Source organism: Nanorana parkeri, unplaced genomic scaffold (genome assembly GCF_000935625.1).
Source record: "Nanorana parkeri isolate BGI_ZX_2015 unplaced genomic scaffold, ASM93562v1 scaffold804, whole genome shotgun sequence".
Lineage (NCBI taxonomy): Eukaryota > Metazoa > Chordata > Amphibia > Anura > Dicroglossidae > Nanorana > Nanorana parkeri.
In genome coordinates, this window is record NW_017307072.1 from 278236 (window position 1) to 299154 (window position 20919).

Sequence of the window (20919 nt, forward strand, 5' to 3'; positions counted from 1 at the left end):
CTCCAGTGTTTCTGAGCACCAGAGGTAGTTAGAGATCTCAATGAGTTGGAGCTTTCGATAGAACACCGGATCCTGCAGCTTCCTCCGCCCACCTCAGCTGCCATAGGCTGGGAGGAAGACTGCAGAGCTGCTACTGGCTGCAAGGACAGCACGGGAGAAGCAGGACACCTGGGACATGGAGGATACATTGCTTTTTTCTGCATTACACTGCTGGCCTCTGTACTCTGCATCACACCACTGGCCTCTGCACTCTGCATTGTTACTGATCTCTGTTCTCTGTGTCACACCACTGACCTGGCGGAGTTAAGGGCGGGGCACGGTAGGGGTCAGGTGGGGCGACTGGTGGCGAGTAACTCTTAAGGCCTGGCTAGTAGCTCAGGACTTGAAATTTTGAGCCCTGATCTATGGTGTCATCTCATCTAATGCAGTCCAGTAGACATGAGAACGCCGAGGGATATACCACAGCCGGGGTGGAGAAGGAGAAAGAGGAGTAGTCAATGCCTCAGGGCTGAGAATGGGGTGAGTATTTCTTCTTTATTTTTGCCTCTAGACCAAAATAAGCAGTTAACCCTTGCAACGAGGGGTTGCTCCCTGGTTGGTCAATATGCAAAAATCCTGCAGTTCTTCTTTAAAGGTTTGTGATTGGCTGTCTTTGAAAATCACAAAACTCTAAGGACAGGAATTCTGGCAATCCAATCACCGGCAGCTCAAAAACTGACTTGCAACATTTTCTGAGAAAGCTGCACAAGGGGAAGGTGATCAATCCCTTTACAAAGAGTAACAAAGACATGTCTGATTATAATTTAAAGAAACTCCATGAGTTGATCCACTTGCCTTTTGATCAAAGCCAACAATGGGCTAATAAACGCAGTTCATTACCTTGTGACACATGTCATAAAATGGCCCTGATAATGAGACTTTATTTATACCCTTAGTTTATTATGTTGCATGTGTAGATAGTTTGCTACTTGAATGAACAGATTGCAAAATAGCAATGTTAATCGATGGGGTCATGATTCCCAATATCATAGACTGCCACAGAATCAAGAACCTTCTGATTAAGTCACCAGCCATGCTGACAAAGTAACTATTGACTTGCTGCTAGAGTGATTGTGCCATGTGCAAATGCATCCTGCTTGCATTGCTTTGAATATTTCAAACAACTTTTGTAAAAAAAAACCCCATAAAGAAATGGGATGCACCGATACCGAGTATTTGGGTGAGTACTCGTACAGACAGCCAGCTCGATGCTGATTGGCTGGCTCCATGTTTCCCAGCCAATCAACATGGAGCCGGCTTCCGGGGAATAAGGCTGCCGGGCAGCAGGTAATGACACGCTGCAAGGCTTCCTGATTGTCCGGGAAGCCGGTTCCATGCTAGATTGCTAGTGGAAGTACCAGCGAATACCAAAAGATAAATATTGGTACTCGTACTCGGTACTGAACTAACGATATCAGTGCATCCCTAATAAAGAATTTATTAGATCCCCTAAAGATTTTTTTTTTCACTGGACACACATGCTCTATTCTCTGCAGACTTTACAACGCCTGTAAAATCTTATGTAAAGTTACCAGATATCTATGGAAGAAGGACACAATCAGACCAGGAATCACGGTCCTTGAACTCAAACAAGGTCAGATAAGGAACTACAGTCATGAAGAAGGTCTATCTAGCAATGTGGTAATTTGAGAGAGAACAAAAGGTGCTACAATACATATAAAAAAAATAAACAAATACCATAATAAAGGAAGGCCTCGCAACACTTGAACTTAGCTTATTCTACAACACATGGCAACAAAAACTGAAGAAGTGGCAGTGCCACCAACAGTCCACTTCAAGAAAATGTATCTCCAAAAGTAAAGAGATTATTTTATGTCATAAAGACTCCGTGGAATAAACCAAAAATGGGCACAGCAGTGGTGCCATCATGTTTTTGATATAGAGCTAAGGAGGTATACCAGGCAAACTAAACCACCTTTAGGGGTTTTTGACAACTGCAAGAAACAGCCCGCCTCCCTAATTAATGAAAAACTATTTATAACAGAATTAACTTGTGGCTATCAATTTCAACTTTAACCAATACCCAATCGCAATCAAGGTTATTGTCATACCAATGGAAGTATATATGCACTCTATGCCTTGTTAAAATCAACCCTTTACCAGGGAGAGTGGTTAGAGATGGATAGGAGGGGTTAGATGTTGATTTAACTTTGAAGTTTGAATATCAGTATCAGCAGTTGTTCAGTCAGCATGCATGAAAAGAAAAAAAGAGAAGATTGCGCTTGAAACAGATGCTTGATTTGATTATGTTTACTATGAGCAACAAAAGCTTCACTTGAAATAAAGCCTCCAACAGCAGTCAGTCTATAGAAGGTATTCAGAAAATAATCTACAGTTAAATTATTACTCACTGGTATCACAGTTTATAGGTCAGATTAATGTGCGTGCTTATATGTGCTAACCAATGGTCTGGATTTAAAGAACACCCTAAGTATTAACAAAAACTGCAAAATGAGACATAAAAGCATAACAAAGTTCTGATTGCAAACTTTTACTGTAACCATGAAAACATCTTATAAAAGAAACTGGATTGACTGTGACTCCATTTATGTCCGATTTATAAAATCTTATAGTCATTTACTTGGTGCAATGGAAAGTTTGAATTCAGGTACACCAGCAGGATAGTTCACTATGCAGTCACTCCATGACAGATTTCAGACAAGACTTTACAACAACAACAAAAAATGCAGCAATATTCCTTACCCTTTAGATGTAAACAGCAAGGTCCCTTTTCTGCACGTTACTTGTCCACTTATTCAATTAACTTTGATTAGTCATTTCTTTGAGCCCTGCAAAAAGCAAATCCCCAAACTGTTACTTTGTAGCTACAATTATCTCTGTGTACTGTATCTTACAACACACAAAAAAAGTATTTCTTATTACAATAATGACATAACTTCCCTGTGTATAATCAAGAAGGAAGGATGCCATCAGCAAGCCAAGAGAGATCACAGTTATTCACCAAGCAAATTCCCAATGAAAGGGGGCCTTTCTCCACTGACCTTCAATATAAAGGGGCATATCTCCACTGAAACCAAATTGTAGGAGGCCCTTCACTCAGAATTAAGGTGCCCATACACTGCACGATTCTTGTACGAGAATCGCGTCAAATCCCGCGATCGTACGATAATCGTGCAGTGTATGGAAGGCGTGGAACCATTTCTACTGTACGGTCGCATGTCTTCCGTCGAACAAGCATGCTAGAAAACCCGCCGGGAATCGTACGATTCTCGGCGAGTTAGTGGCCTGCTGGTTTGACAACTGCCGAACGGGGCGGTGTGCGCACACTGCCCGTTTGCAGTCATCGTAAGCCCGCCCCTCATTACAGTCATCGTAAGCCCGCCCCTCAGGGGGGCGGGCTAGCGATGATCGCAAGTACGATTTGCCTGTCCAAGATGGGCAGATCGTACGTTTTTTTAAAGTACTTTACAACCCTCGCAAGACAAAAGTCTTGCGAGGGTTGTAAAGTGTATGGGCACCTTTAGAAATTAGATTCCTTGCAAAGTTCAGGTAGGGGATTGGAAAATCTTTTAGCAGCAGCTGCATTGGATTAAAAGTAACTAGTCCTCTTTTCTGATGCTAATCCCTTCATGGATCAGACTAATGTATACCTTTCAGCTATGTGACTAGATAATTGAATTTACCTGTTATAGTCCTGCAAAGAGTTCTTTCTGTAATTTGTTTATGCAACATGAGTTACAAAATGTAATACAAAACGATTATACAGGGCTGAATGAACAAAACAAGCTCTAATGGTTCTGATATTGCAGCAATCCACCATATATACTTATTTTACATCTATGTCAAATCTGATTTGATTGAATATGTAAACTTATTTGATAAATGACTTGGAAACTGTCATGCAAACATGACTCACCACAATTAACAAAGAGAAAATCTCATGCAAATGAAAATGCTGGATTTTTGCTAAATTCAGTCTGAGAGTCGCTCACCTTTTCAATGCCAAGATTTCTCACTGCTTGACAAACATGATTAATATGCCAATTACCGAGGCCTGTATTTTGTCATTTCCTCCTGTTGCTGCCTGTAGACTTTGCTGCAAACCAATTCCTTTTGTTAATGTCTTATACCAAAACACATCAATAGCCGCTGCTGGAATTTCTCAATTTGCCTACAAAAAGGTTCTTGAGCTTTTAATACAATCAATACTATAACAAGAGTCTATTTTCTATAAAGCTTTCTGTTCCGCAGTTCCGCAGCATCATGATATTGCAAAACAGAGAGTTTCACTTGTAAAAGGTGGTTATTGTAGAGTCATTGAGGTTGATTTACTAAAGGCAAATAGACTGTTCACTTTGCAGATGAAGTTTCCCTTAGCTTAGTGAATGCAACAGATTTTCACATTTCAAAGAATACCCAATCACATCCAAGGAAAATAGAAAAGAGTACTTTTACTTGCACATGATTAGATGATGGAAGTCAGCAGAGCCTCACCTCTTTCACTAAGGTGGGGGAAAATTCCCCTGTAAAGTGCAAATTCCTTTGCAAAGTGAACATCCTATTTGCTTTTAGTGAATCGACCCTAATGAGTCATATTTATGGTGTGTGTAGATAAGCAAAAACAGCTAATATTTACGTGCATTGATTTTGGTTTTGAGATGCTTATGTAATTTTTTTGGGTTCCTAAAGAGTTGCTACTGACCTTCTTCTAAGCAGAACTAAGCTACTTTGCATCCCCACTAACTAGTATGGGAAGAAAAGCAGTTCTAACATGAACAAATGCCAATGTACACAAGCCCTAGTCGTAGATGATGCCCCTAACAACCATATTTAAATGTGGACTCTCAAAAGTCATTTTCCAGTGCAGGTTAGAAACTGGTTGCTTTAAAGTGAAACTAACCTCAGGAGTTAAATCTTAAAAATACATTCAAGTACCTCAACTATCTTATTTGTGTATCACTCGCCTGTAGATCCTCAAATCATCTCTGAATTGGTGCTGACTTTTGTTCCTCATGGAACTCCAAGTTCCCTCCTGTTATGGACTACAAGTCCAATACAAGTTAGAAAACTAAACGTGAGATTGTACTCCATCACAGGAGAGAGCTTGGGGTGGTGGCTACTTTATAACACACACAGGGACCATGGGGAACAAAAGTAGCCACCCTCCAGAAGGAAGGACAGTGTCAGCACCAAATCAGAGGTGATTGGAGGATCTACAGCTGAGTATTTTTGTTAATAGTTAAAGGAGAACTATGGGGTAAGTGTTTTTCCCCATAGTTCTCTTAAGGGTCACGGGAGGACATATACTAGCCAAAGCTAGTGACCCAAAGCTCAGCATACCGCAAGCTACAGCTCACGGTATACCGAGACCACCGCAGCCGACATTACTGTCGAGATCCACCCAGCTGCGTGAGTGACAGTGGGCTCTGCCTATCTAGAGGCAGAGCCAGCTGTACCTGCCCCCTCCCCCGTCCGTTCCTCCAGTTAGCACTGGAGAATCGGACATGGGAGGGTGGGATCCCATCCCTGCAGGGAGCCGTGAGTGACAGTCACGGCTTTCTGCAGGAAGATGATCGAGAAGTGAGCGAGCGACAGTATGTGTTCGCGTTCTTCCCGATCTATTGTGACAGTTTCATTGTCCGGCTTCGGCTCGAACTATGAGGTTGAGTGAAAATCACTCACCTCATAGTTCTCCTTTAAAGGTACTTAAATGCATTTTTAAGATTTACCTCCAGAGTTTACTGTCACTGTAATAAAAAGTGACATGTATTTTTTTTTTTTTTTTTAATACAACTAGATCAAGTCCCTCAATATGAATTGCAATCCTCTGTCCAGCAACACACTGTGAACCAATCGTGTGTGTGCTACATGCAAAGGTGCTGGCAAGGAACATTATGATAGGAGGAGGGAGCAGAGAGATAACCTAATCAGTCTTCTGCCCTTTCACTGTCCAGTCAAGGGGGGTGGGGTAATGACCTCTCCCTGTATACCTTAAAGGAAAATCCTCTTCCATTATAAAAACAAAATAGCACATACAGCTGCTTAGCATGCCACTTCGCAATTTAATGCAATTAAAAATGAACTTTCCATTTAAATTTTCTGCCGCTGCAATTTTCGAAAACTGTCAAAAAATTGAATGCAATATGACAACCTGGAGGCGTTCTGTACACATGCCCCCAGAAATGTAATTTCCTGTTTGTGTGATTGTTTCACTGATTTTCTCAGATGTCTGCACTTAGATACAAGTAAAGTGTTAAGGTGCCCATACACTGCACGATTCTCGTACGAGAATCGCGGGAAATCCCGCGATCTCGTACGAGAATCGCGGGAAATCCCGCGATCGTACGAGAATCGTGCAGTGTATGGAAGGCATGCGACCGTTTCTACTGTACGGTCGCACGTCTTCCATCGAACCAGCATGTTTGAAAACCCGCCGGGAATCGTACGATTCTCGGCAAGTTGGTGGCCTGCTGGTTCGACAACTGCCGAACGGGCCGGTGTGCGCACGCGCACACTGCCCGTTTGCAGTCAGCGTAAGCCCGCCCCTCATTACAGTCATCGCAAGCCCGCCCCCTCAGGGGGCGTGGCTTGCGATGATCGACAGTGGAATCTGCCCGTCCAAGATGGGCAGATCGTACGTTTTTTTAATCCCTTTACAACCATCGCAAGACTAAAGTCTTGCGATGGTTGTACAGTGTATGGCCACCTTTAGGCATCCTCTGCAATAGGAATTTCAGTTTTGGTGAGATACTCTCTAAGGCTTGCCTAGTAATGGGATGCAGATACTGCAGCTCTCCTCATCTGAACACTGAGATTTGCTCAGGTGGTTATAATGAAACCAAACCTTCCATTTAGGAATATGACTGGAAACGACATAATGAAATAAACAGCAATTTCTTGATAACACAAAGCAGGAATCACTCGGATTTTTTGAAGCAGATAAAGTGGAGTTACACTTTAACTGAAAGAAAAAAAGTGGTGTCAGCTGCCTGGTGGCTGTGCCATGTGACAGGGCTGTGTAAAACTGGATGGACAGAAATACAAATCATTTGTCAGATATGACTATTCCCTTGCATGCATTTATCTGTTTGCCTGAAGTTAACAAATGAAAGGTATCCAGATAAAAAAACAAAATGGTCTCTGTGATTTATTCCAGCAATATCGCCTTCAAATTTCATTTCTTACCAAATACACCATCAAGTGCTGGTTTGGGGACCTCTGTATTGTCTGCAAGTAACATTCTGTAAGTGGAAATGCACTTTAACTGTAAATAGCAGTATCTATTTCCCAAGTTGAACTGAACAATCTGATATCCGCTCAGCTACGGAATCATTGTGAACTACTTTCCTCTGACACAGGAATGGGAATAAGTGTCCACTACAGGCAGCACTGTGTATACAAATATTGCGCTTCCCCAGCCAACGAGCACAGAAAGGCAATCTTCACAAAGTGCTCTTTACAGGAATCAGACACAGGGATTTTCAATTACGAAAAAAGCAGCATCTGAAGTGGTTGGTAGGAACTTGATACTACAAAAATCCAAAGACCTAACCGTTTGTGAAACACTCCTAATCCTGTGTGCATGGTCATTTCAAGTCAATGTGCAATTCAACTCAACGCTACAAACTAAACATTTATCAGGGGTGACGGTACCTACGTAAAGTATGGCAACTAAAGTACAGCCATTCTTATCCTAAAATGATATGTAATGTGAACAATATCATGCAACAAACCCCTTAATACCAGCTATAGTGATCAAATAGGGGGTTTTATACAAGTAGCAGCAGTACAAGTTTAAACTATCCACAACCAGATTTATTCCATTTCCACCATTACATGGACACAATCATCATATTCAGCTCAACACGAAAAACAAAAAATTTAAAAAAATCCTAGTCTATCCAGCACTCATAATACATTCAAGTCTCCCTCTGCCATGAAGCTGAACTTTGCGTCCTGCTCATAAGCTTTTCTTTCTAACAAGGCTGCCGGCATACAGCTTTTCTCTCTTTGCAGGTTTATTGCTATGTATTGAAAGACACAGTGTAAGGAAAGTTGCTTCATTTATAAAGAAAAATAACTACAGCAGTGGCATCATTAGGACAGCTTTTCAGGAACAAATAACAGCCTTTTATACCCAAGTGTAATTCTCAAAAAATGTATTAGTAAAAAAAGAAATCATCATTGCCCTTCTGTCCTTTGGGCAAAGGCTACTAAGGCGTAGACCCCAATGGTCTATTTTCTGGCCTGTCACCTCTTGTCTTTTCACTCCTTCAGGCCCATGGGTAAGAGTTTCCGCTGGGATATGCTCTCCTTTTATTGCCATTATGGATTGATTGATTGATGTATGCTATCTTGGGTTTACTGCTGTTCCTATTATTGGTTTTCTTTTTTTACGTAACCAAAACTCCAAATAAAAATCTTTGAATTTAAAAAAATCATCAAGAAAACCTGTACCGAGAAAAACATACAGTTTGCCAATATCAACAACTAATTGTGCAAATACAGACGGTCCCCGGGTTACGAACAAGATAGGGACTGTAGTTTTGTTCTTAAGTTAAATTTGTATGTAAGTTGGAACAGGTACATTTTTTAAGTGTAACTCCAGACACATTTTATTTGTTTTGGATAGCCTAGGGAAGGGTTTACCCCCTGTAACGTTTGTTTTGCTGTGTGTGCCCCTGTTCAGAAGATTTCACCTCACTTTCTGTCCCTGTGACAATTGGATTTTGAAAATGTTGGGTTGTCGTGGAAACAAGGATTGGTGATAAAGCTTCAGTGGAGACACCTTTTTCCCCATGATTACTATTACAGGAGTGAATTTTCCTTCTTCGTTGATTTCCTCTCACTTCCTGTTGTCTCTAGGACAGGAAGTGAGATTAAATCTTTATAATGAGGACAGACAGCAGTAAAAACCTCATAGTGGCCCAGAAGAAGAGGTGGGCATCCCTCGTCTGCACGTCTAACAAGAGCAAACTTCCTGTAATGTACGTACAGTACTACAAACCAGACCCAAAAGGCGGGCACTCCTCATCAGCAGGAACGCAGTAGCATTACAACTACCCCTGCTGTACAGTAATAGCCTTTGTTTGTAAGTAGGAGTCGGATGTAAGTCGGATGTATGTAACCCGGGGACTGCCTGTACTGGTTTCTTGACCATCATGTGGATCCATTGGTTTTAATAGTTGATCCCCTAACCTTGAAAAAGTATGCAGATCAGGAGTCCCAACTTTGTGGACTTAATGCTTCTTCCAGGTCAGTGACTCAGGAAGTACTATAGTCAGAGACAGCCAGGTCCTAAGTCTTTTTAGAAGGAGATAAGCAATGGCAGCCTCATTATTTCCCTCTGTAGGTCAGATTACTTGTATCACTATTGAAAAGGTCTACACATGGCTATAACAAAAGGGTCCCACACTGTGTTGAGGAAGCATCCACCACTCCAAGGTGGCCAGGATGTAGAAGTACAATTCCAGCTTTGGAAAAAGCTCTAAAAATGCATTACCCTGCAAATGTTAACATAAAAAAGCAGCTCAATAATCACCCTATGTCCGCTGTCCCCTGCAGTCTGCAGCTCATCAATAGTTTTATTGTGTTTAATGACACCTAGCATCATTCAACCCATTTCCTGAAAAAGATGATCACATCAAGAGGCATCACATAAGGCAAGTGCTTACAGCAGCATGGGGGGATATGGCCTTTAAGATGTCACTTTAGGATTTAATTTACATGTATGCGATGCGGAAGCACATGTGATGCTGCACACGTTCCCGCATTGAATGTTGCAATGTTATGTGCTAGGCAGTGTCATTATTTCTGGCACCGCAATGCAACTAGACATCACATGTGTGTTGTATCGCACCACTGGCCTGATAACCTATTGGTGGTTTTAATCAAAAAGCCCTTCTTTCAGTGCGATTTACCTGCGGTAGGCAGCCTATTCAAATGAATGGGCGGCCTACAGCAGCGCACCACGAGCACACCCTACAGCACTTCTGAGACGTTGCATCCCAGAGGTGTGAACGAGGGCTTATGTTGTTTACTCATATCAATGCAACATGGTGTAGTGTGATTCCTGGAAAGAAACTGGTGCTTCTTTTAGTGGTACACAGTGCCTTTTTGGCACCATAGACATTAATGGAACAGCAAGGAAAACACATGTACATGCGTTTTTTATGCATTTTTGTGCTTAAAGTCTCCTCAAAGGAAGACTGTGCCTAATAACGTCAGAACTCATAATGCGTGTCATTGGCCAAAAGACAAATGCATTAGCATTAGACTGCATTCCAAAATGTGCAGAAATGCAGTAGTGCAGGGGTAGGCAAACTCCAGCCCTACCACTACGGTGCAACTACAAATCCCATGAGGCATTGCAAAACTCTGACAGCCACAGACATGACTGCCAGAGGCAGATACATGATGGGACTTGTAGTTTCACCACAGCTGGAGTTTGCCTACCCCCGCACTATTGTAAACCAAGGCTGAAAGGTATTCAAGGCAGGTGACACAGAAAGCAGTAATACTGCAATAGAGAGTACAGGAGCCAACATCCCAGCTATTCAGTGTGGCAAATAAGAGGCAACAAGATTACAAATATGTTTTGGCAAATAAAACAATTCTCACATACAGCATGTATGTAGATTGTACAGTTAGTTGATATTGGGTCTTTCTAGCTCTCGTCTACACATTTTCTTTGCCTTGTATTTTGGAGTATAAATATTATGATAGTTGAGCTGCACTTGTTACAATGGGAGCAAACAATGTAGCCAACGAGGCACAACAAACCCAAGATTCTTTCAGCTCCGAGCTCTCTACATCACATAGGAAGAATCAAGCTTGGGAAATGTAATATCTCCTTTATTATTTCCTCCTCCTAACCCAATTTAGGTTGAAAGACAGAATTCTTCTATAAGCAGAACAGAAAATCATATTTCCTGGAAAAGGAGCCAGTTAATGACATTACAGCCACACAAGGGAAGGAATGAACTTTGTGACCTCCAATCAGCTTTTGTATAGACGGGTTTTATTCAAACACAATACGAGCCATTATTGACGTATCAACAGAGCTAATTCTCTGCCTGGGACTTTCAGTTCATGGCGACGATCGGCTGAGGTTTCATGTTATATATAAAGCTTCGAAGACGTTTAGTTCCAGATTCTCTAAGTTGTATTATTATTAATACCAGGGATGCACCGATACCGGTATCAGGAAGCTGGGCGGCTCCATGCTCCCTCGACACCAGGGAGCATGGAGCTGGCTTCTTGGCCAATCAGGAATCCGGGGGGCGGGTAATGACTCACCCCCGGCTTCCTGATTGGCTGGGAAGCCGCCTCCATGCTTGGTCACGAGGGATCATTGAGCCGGCTTCCCAGCCATTCAGGAAGCCAGGCAGCGTGTAATGACTCACCCCATGGCTTCCTTATTGGTGGAGAAGCTGGCCAATCAGGAAGCCAGGCGGTGAGTTATTACCCGCCCGCTGGCTTCCTGATTGGCCAGGAAGCCGGCTCCATGCTTCCTCGTCACCTAATCAGGAAGCCGGGCAGCGAGTCATTACACGCCACCCGGCTTCCTTAATGGGTCTTCCAGGTATCGGTATTGGCAAGTACATTGAAAAAAATGTCGGTACTCAATACCGAAAAACCGGTATCGGTGCATCCATAATTAATACCCGTTTTATGCACTCATTGTTGTACACAAAAAAGAAGAATTACTTTCAGGATACAAAACCTATCAGGGTGCAAATGTAGGAAATGGCAATTCTATCACTGTCATTCTTATCCTTCCTTCACTACACAGTTAGGACATTTGTTAAGCACACGCTTGCTGCTCACCAAGTATGGAAAGAGACGCTGCCATCTTGACCATTGAAGAGCAAGGGGTAGTGTCTTCATAAAGAACCCCCTCCCCCCAGCCTGAACCAATTGATACCCAACTTGCCAGTGTTCCAGTGCCACTTCTGCCTCCGTGTCAGCCAGAGACAATACCTGGTACATCCAGGTAGATGAGAACATGTGTCCTCCACCTTTATGACAGTGCTTGGGTCTAGAAGCTAATTTCTAGGCCTTATCACCGTCATAAGACTGATGGAGAGAGGTTACAGCTCTCCAGATGACCATAAAGTTTGCTTGCAGGCTGTGGCAGAGGCAGGAGCAGCGGAGGAACACTGCTAAAGTGAGTATCAGGGGTTCGGGGCCTTATAATAACCTGGGCCCTTTTGGGCAAAGTGACAACGCCTCTTGAAGACAGGAAACTTCTGATGTGAATTTTGAGGATTAATTGCTCCACAGTGCCTACAGTTACAGAGGTCAAGGATGACTTGTTTTAAAGTTTTGTTCACTGCTTGTTCAGAATAATTAAATATTTTAAATGTCTATTGCCTGGTTACATTTACACTTCAAAGTACTACAGCCAGAGACAACCAGCATTTTACAAAGCATGTCAGCAATGGAAGACTCCATCTTTACAGTAAGTACAGGTTTCTTTTAAAGATTGTTTATTTCTATACACAATAGTACGTAAGATCTGTATTGTAGAAGTAAAATGACCACAACAATGCTTATTGATGGAGATAAAATTAGCTGCCATTGAGTGATACAGGTCAGCTCCTTGCAAGGGCACATTAGTGCCGAGTTCTGATAACGCCAAACTTTCCACTAGCGTTTCATACTTCCGAATAAGAAATGTTCATGGATCACATTTTACAGTTCTGTGAAATGAACGAATCACACAACTGAATTCTGTGTGCCCAGTTCACACCACGTTCTATACACAGTGTATAGGACGTGATGACTCGGACCTTAGACCACTGCAGTGATGGTATGTCCCTCGGCATCCTCACGTCCCATATACTGTGAATAGAACGTGATGACTCAGGGTCCAGTCACACCATAAAGAGTGCGTACCAGAGTGTTCGGCCTTTGGAACACGACCCGGCCCACTTTGGTTTTGGGCGGGAGGGAGCGTGGCTGTGCATTGAAGTCAATGGCACTGCAGCCACGCCCCTGCCGCAGTGCGATCACCGGCACCTGAACGCGTGGCACATTTTTTGCAGATCGCACTGGACCGGAACGCAGTAACTAATGTGCCACGCTTTCGGATGCCGGTGATCACACTGCAGGCAGGGGGCGTGGCTACGGTGTCATTGACTTCAATGCACCGCCATGCCCCCCTCCCCCCCCAAAACAAAGTGAGCAGGTCGGGTTGCGTTCCACAAGCCGATCATTCTGGAACGCACTCTTTATGGTGTGACTGTGCCCTCAGACCGTTGCAGCGATGGTATGTCCCCCAGCATCCTCACGTCCTATATACTGTGTATAGAACATGATGACTCAGGGACATTAGACCGTTGCAGCGATGGTATGTCCCCCAGCATCCTCACGTCCTATATACTGTGTATAGAACATGATGACTCAGGGACCTTAGACCACTGCAGCGATGGTATGTTGCTCAGTGTCCTCACATCCTATATACTGTGTATAGAACATGATGACTCAGGGACCTTAGACCGTTGCAGCGATGGTATGTCGCTCGGTGTCCTCACGTCCTATATACTGTGTATAGAACATGATGACTCAGGGACCTTAGACCGTTGCAGCGATGGTATGTCCCTCTGCATCCCCACATCCTATAGACGGTGTATAGAACATGATGACTCAGGGACCTTAGACCGTTCCAGCGATGGTTTGTCCCTAGGCGTCCTCACATCCTATATACTGTGTATAGAACATGATTACTCAGGGACCTTAGACCATTGCAGCAATGGTGTGTCCTTCTGTGTCCTCACGTCCTATATACTGTGTATAGAACATGACCACTCAGGGACCTTAGGCCATTGCAGCGATGGTTTGTATCTAGGTGTCCTCACATTCTATATACTGTGTATAGAACATGACGACTCAGGGACCTTAGACCGTTGCAGCGATGGTTTATCCCTAGGTGTCCTCACATTCTATATACTGTGTATAGAACATGATGACTCAGGGACCTTAGACTGCTGCAGCTGTGGTGAAGCAAGGAATAACGGATCGGTCTAAAATCAAACCAGTTTAGGGGATCAGAATTCTGAATAACTTTTTTATTTTCCTCCTTAGACCAAAACAAGCCGTTAACCCTTGCAGTGGAGGGGTAGCCTTGCAGTGGAGGGGCAGCCTTGCAGTGGAGGGGTAGACTTGCAGTGGAAGGGTAGACTTGCAGTGGAGGGGTTGCCCCACTGCAAGGGTTAATACAAATTTTGCCCAGAGTTCTTCTTTAAGAGCCACTGTACATTAGCATCCACCCTGATGCCCCAATATCTAGTGGTAGGCTGTAAGCTACAGGCAGGGGCAGGATAGTCCTTGGACTGGCCGTCATTAACTGTTTGCTGAATCCGTTACCCCATATATAAGTCAATATTAATTAGAAGACATTTTAGGAGCCACTCATGCAATATTCTAAGTTCAGTTTCAGAAACGTGTTTTCCCCAACGTGCCCCTCAGAACAGTCCACAGTACTCAGCGTTATCATCATTCAATGTTCAGTGACAGACACAGGTAGAAGCAGTGTTCGGAGTCAGCTGAGGCCTCCCATATAAACACTTACAATCAAATCACTTTCTCTGCTGTACTGCACGCCTCAGTGTAACAGATCTGTAATATATCCTCCTTCCCCGACCTGGACTGCGGCCAAGAACACCAGAATACCAGCAACGTGCTGCCACCATCCCTCCCCAGAGAAGGCTACATGAATGCATCTCACTAGCCCAGGAGTCTAGAATGAAAGGCAGTTTGTAAATACAAAATAGTCGCTGTCTTGTAGGAAAGATTCGGAATATTTCCCTAGAATACAATGTACATGTATGTAACCTTAGAAGACACAATCCTCCTTCTTCAACCCAAACTGCAATATCTCATCTACTGGAGCAATTGAAACACTGGGGGGAAGGGACCAAAACTGGAGCAGACGCCCAGAGTAACCAATCAGCTTCTCTTTTTCATTTTCAAAGCTTAACTGAACAAACTGAAGAGAGAAGCTGACTGGTTGCTATAGGTAACTGCTCCTGAATGTATCTGCTCCAGCTTTTATGAATTCCATAAAAGCTGTTATAGGGGGAGGTGTTCTGTAGTTTACAGAGTTAACCATGCCTGGGCTGGATAGAGTCAGCTCACTACAGGAACGTACAAGCTCACTGGATCTCTGGCAGGATAAACAGGGTCAAAATTATTGAGCAGATAAAACATATCACATTGTACGGTATATTTATCAGACCAAGAAGTAACAACCTAGAGAAGTTCACTGGCCCAGTGCCTGTGGCACCACACAACACTGCTCTACTACCAGGAGCACCATCTAGTCCATCTCCCTGGAGCACTGCCAGTCTCACCATCCCGTCCTATCTCCCAAGAGCACTGCCAGTCTCACCATCCTGTCCATCTCCCAGGAACACTGCCAGTCTCACCATCCAGTCCATCTCACAGGAGCACTGCCAGTCTCACCATCCAGTCCCATCTCACAGGAACACTACCAGTCTCACCATCCCGTCCATCTCCCAGGAACACTGCCAGTCTCACCATCCCGTCCATCTGCCAGGAACACTGCCAGTCTCACCATCCAGTCCATCTCCCAGGAACACTGCCAGTCTCACCATCCCGTCCATCTGCCAGGAACACTGCCAGTCTCACCATCCTGTCCATCTCCCAGGAACACTGCCAGTATCACCATCCCGTCCTATCTCCCAATAGCACTGCCAGTCTCACCATCCTGTCCATCTCCCAGGAACACTGCCAGTCTCCCCATCCCGTCCATCTCTCAGGAACGCTGCCAGTCTCACCATCCAGTCCATCTCCCAGGAACCCTGCCAGTCTCACCATCCTGTCCATCTCCCAGGAACCCTGCCAGTCTCACCATCCTGTCCATCTCCCAGGAACCCTGCCAGTCTCACCATCCTGTCCATCTCCCAGGAACCCTGCCAGTCTCACCATCCTGTCCATCTCCCAGGAACCCTGCCAGTCTCACCATCCTGTCCATCTCCCAGGAACCCTGCCAGTCTCACCATCCTGTCCATCTCCCAGGAACCCTGCCAGTCTCACCATCCTGTCCATCTCCCAGGAACCCTGCCAGTCTCACCATCCTGTCCATCTCCCAGGAACCCTGCCAGTCTCACCATCCTGTCCATCTCCCAGGAACCCTGCCAGTCTCACCATCCTGTCCATCTCCCAGGAACCCTGCCAGTCTCACCATCCTGTCCATCTCCCAGGAACCCTGCCAGTCTCACCATCCTGTCCATCTCCCAGGAACCCTGCCAGTCTCACCATCCTGTCCATCTCCCAGGAACCCTGCCAGTCTCACCATCCTGTCCATCTCCCAGGAACCCTGCCAGTCTCACCATCCTGTCCATCTCCCAGGAACCCTGCCAGTCTCACCATCCTGTCCATCTCCCAGGAACCCTGCCAGTCTCACCATCCTGTCCATCTCCCAGGAACCCTGCCAGTCTCACCATCCTGTCCATCTCCCAGGAACCCTGCCAGTCTCACCATCCTGTCCATCTCCCAGGAACCCTGCCAGTCTCACCATCCTGTCCATCTCCCAGGAACCCTGCCAGTCTCACCATCCTGTCCATCTCCCAGGAACCCTGCCAGTCTCACCATCCTGTCCATCTCCCAGGAACCCTGCCAGTCTCACCATCCTGTCCATCTCCCAGGAACCCTGCCAGTCTCACCATCCTGTCCATCTCCCAGGAACCCTGCCAGTCTCACCATCCTGTCCATCTCCCAGGAACCCTGCCAGTCTCACCATCCTGTCCATCTCCCAGGAACCCTGCCAGTCTCACCATCCTGTCCATCTCCCAGGAACACTGCCAGTCTCACCATCCAGTCAAACAGAGGAAGTGTCCCATAGCACTGGCAGTCCATTCCATCACACGGAGGAAGACTCAGTGCCCCAATCGTGCAACCTTGGCAGCTGTATCCCATTGGCGGAAGCATTGCCAGCCTCCCATCCAGAAGCAGGGCCGGTCTCAACCTCCAGAAGCAGCACCAGCCTCCCCATCCAGGAGCAGCGCCAGCCTCCCCATCCAGGAGCAGCGCCAGCCTCCCCATCCAGGAGAAGCGCCAGCCTCCCCATCCAGGAGAAGCGCCAGCCTCCCCATCCAGGAGAAGCTCCAGCCTCCCCATCCAGGAGAAGAGCCAGCCTCCCCATCCAGGAGAAGCGCCAGCCTCCCAATCCAGGTGAAGTGCCAGCCTCCCAATCCAGGAGAAGGGCCAGCCTCCCCATCCAGGAGAAGCGCCAGCCTCCCCATCCAGAAGTAGCGCCAGCCTCCCCATCCAGAAGTAGCGCCAGCCTCCCCATCCAGAAACAGCGCAAGCCTCTCCATCCAAAGCAGTGCCAGTCTCCCCATCCAGGAACAGTGCCAGCCTCCCATTCAGAATCAGTGCCAACCTCTCATCCAGAAGCAGTGACAGCCTCTCATCCAGAAGCAGTGACAGCCTCTCATCCAGAAGCAGTGACAGCCTCCCATCCAGAAGCAGTGCCAGCCTCCCATCCAGAAGCAGTGCTAGCCTCTCCATCCTGAAGCAGCGGCAGCCTCTCCATCCTGAAGCAGTGTCAGCCTCTCCATCCTGAAGCAGTGTCAGCCTCTCCATCCTGAAGCAGTGCCAGCCTCTCCATCCTGAGGCAGTGCCAGCCTCTCCATCCTGAAGCAGTGCCAGCCTCCCCATCCTGAAGCAGTGATAGCCTGAAGCAGTGCTAGCCTCCCCATCCAGAAGCAGTGCCAGCCTCACCATCCAGATGCAGTGCCAGCCTCCCCATCCAGAAGCAGTGCCAGCCTCCCCATCCTGCTCCTGTAGCTGCCTTAGCCTGTTCCCTGATATAGGGGCAGTGTCATTCTCTAGGCTGTTCCCTCCACTTAGGGTCCTTCCAGAGCCTCCAGCGTGACACCTGTTACCTATGCCCACCATCAGCCTCATCCCCGGGTATTGCCATGTCACAGACTGGGGACCTGTCAGCCTCATCCCCGGGTACTGCCATGTCACAGACTGGGGACCTGTCAGCCTCATCCCAAGGTACTGCCATGTCACAGACTGGGGACCTGTTAGCCTCATCCCCAGGTACTGCCATGTCACAGACTGCGGACCTGTCAGCCTCATCCCCAGGTACTGCCATGTCACAGACTGTGGACCTGTCAGCCTCATCCCCAAGTACTGTCATGTCACAGGTTGGGGACTTGTCAGCCTCATCCCCGAGAACTGTCATGTCACAGGTTGGGGACTTGTCAGCCTCATCCCCGAGTACTGTCATGTCACAGGTTGGGGACCTTTCAGCCTCATCCCCGGGTACTGCCATGTCACAGGTTGGGGACCTGTAAACCTCATCCGCAGGCATTGTCAGGTCATGGGTTAGGAGCCTGTCAGCCTCATCCCCGGGCACTGGCATGTCAAAGGATGGGAAGCTGTCAGCCTCATCCCCGGGCGCTGGCATGTCTCAGGATGAGAAGCTGTCAGTCGGAACCCCGGGCACTATCAGCCTCATCCCCGGGCACTGTCAGCCTCATCCCCGGGCACTGTCATGTCACAGGCACTATCAGCCGTTCGGGGTACTCACTTGTGGCAGAAGGCTGAGATCCGGGGATCGGAGGGATGCTGACAGATGGAGGAGCCGGGTTCTCCGGCACCCTGGTGGGCGGGTCACTTGGAGGAGCACTCCCCTAGGCTCCCCGGAGTGTGGGTGGAGGAGAGGGCGGCAGAGAGCTCTTCTGCCCACAATTCACAGCGTTACTATAAAACTGGGAGACCCGTGATGACAGCGAGAGGAGCTGAGCAGCTGCTTGTCGGCCTGGAAAAGTATGGTGCCACCTTGTGGACAGCGCCCTCCACTGCAGCGCTCAGGAAGCGGCTGGATGTAGAAGAGGGAGGGAGGCCTGTGTGTGCACAGAGCCCGGGAGAGAGCAGCCTGGACTGTGCGTGGAGCTCTATGAGATCTGATAGCTGTCTATATGTCATCTCTGATGGAGCTCTATGAGATCTCATAGCTGTCTATATGTCATCTCTGATGGAGCTCTATGAGATCTCATAGCTGTCTATATGTCATCTCTGATGGAGCTCTATGAGAGATCATAGCTGTCTATATGTCATCTCTGATGGAGCACTATGAGAGATCATAGCTGTCTATACGATATCTCTGATGGAGCACTATGAGAGATCATAGCTGTCTATATGTCATCTCTGATGGAGCTCTATGAGAGATCATAGTTGTCTATATGTCATCTCTGATGGAGCTCTATGAGAGATCATAGCTGTCTAGATGTCATCTCTGATGGAGCTCTATGGGAGATCATAACTGCTGTGCCCAGGAAGGACAGTGTGTAGCTGCCTGTACATCTCTATGGCAGGGCACGTGGCTGCACACAGCTACACGCTAACCTGAACCTGCACATTGGGTGAGTATAACATTTTTTTAGCACCTAGAGAAAAATGAGCATTTAACCCTTGCAGTGCACGGGTAGTCCCATTGCAAATGTTAAGAACACTTTTGCCCGGAGTTCTTCTTTAAATTGATGGGTAAAGCTCCTCTTTAATTCAAATTGAAGGAATCTGTGGCTCTGTGGTTAGCAGTTTCAATGTAAACAGTAATTGTGAAAATCACATCTCTGCATTATTTTCGATATTTGAATAAGTGAGTCCAGGTACATATATAAAGAGTGCAATAAACATTTTCAGAAAGCATTAGTATGTTTTACAGCTGTAGCTAATAACTGAGACCTGTGTGTGAGTATTGCTAAATATGAACACTTCATAAAAGCTTTCCTAGCCCAAGACTGCTTACTGACCTCACATATCCAACTACAACCAATGTTTTTCTCTAGTGTTTGGATGGATTGTGGAAGAGTTATAACTGGTCCTCCATTGGGGAGATTTTCCCTGATTTCATGTCTCTGTGGTGCCAGTACAAGAGACTGGGGCATGAGACTGGGGCATCACAGTGACCACTAACAGCAATGAAAACATTGAAAGCACTGACCCTTCCTCACTCTACTAAAAATTTAGTTTTTTATTTTTGTCTATATCCCTGCTGGATAGATTTCTTAACTCTTCCTGTCATGACAGTAAGTAAGGGGAAAGCTTTCAGGCACACAGACAGCAATAAAAATCTGACAGAGGCTCTTAACCTTCCTCGTGCTATCTAAAAATAAACGAAAAGTTTTGGGTGGAGTTGGACTTTAAAACGAACCTGTACCAAGCTATAGACATTCAATTACTTGCAGATTCTTCACAAGCAGTAAACTTAGCATTACAGAGGTGAGTGAGGAAGCCATTAGTGGTCTCCATGGGAAAATTCACCCTCAAAGTTCATTGGAGGAGCAGTTAAGTCATCCAAGTATGCATCTCCGCTCATCTGGCTACATTAGAAGGCTGCCGAGTCACTGCTGGGAGGGCAAGCAGGATGAGCTAAGCTGGGTTTGTCGAGGACCTCTACTGACAATTTTAAGAATGAATTGCTCCAGAGTGCCTACACATGCAATGCAGTGTCAGTAACAGCTTGTTGAGAATATAGAAATTTCTGAATATTTATATTCTGACCACAGTTATAGCAAAACAAGCTGTAGCCTTTTATTGTAAGTTTATTCCAGTTCTTTTAATTATTGGCCTAAAGTAAATGTCATTAACCAAATCGGTGTAAATCTAATGCATTAAATAACAAAGGGTCAACAAATACTGGCTCCGAGATTTCCCCAAACCCATTGTGCAAGACATCACTATGTATTGGAGTTTTTTATTTATTTATTTAATATGAACAGGCATATCTAGTAGCTTCAACCTATGTGAGCATCCAAAACATCGCAGCACCGACTACATGGTTTCCTTTCAGGGAAACAAAAATCCTGCACCCAGGGTGGACATCAAGTAGCACGGATCTCAGAGAGGCGGTTC

General features: G+C 45.8%; 1 long non-coding RNA gene across 1 annotated transcript in view; it reads right to left on the minus strand.

Moving 5' to 3' along the window:
- The window catches only part of LOC108794030, a 122210-nt gene extending 103400 nt beyond the window's left edge, over nt 1-18810 (minus strand). Inside the window, exons 1-2 of the long non-coding RNA XR_001941686.1 lie at nt 18593-18810; nt 2764-2849 (exon numbers count right to left, since the gene is read on the minus strand). This is a non-coding gene — a long non-coding RNA (uncharacterized LOC108794030). The remainder of the gene's footprint in view (nt 1-2763; nt 2850-18592) is intronic.
- Nucleotides 18811-20919: the final 2109 nt, after the last annotated feature.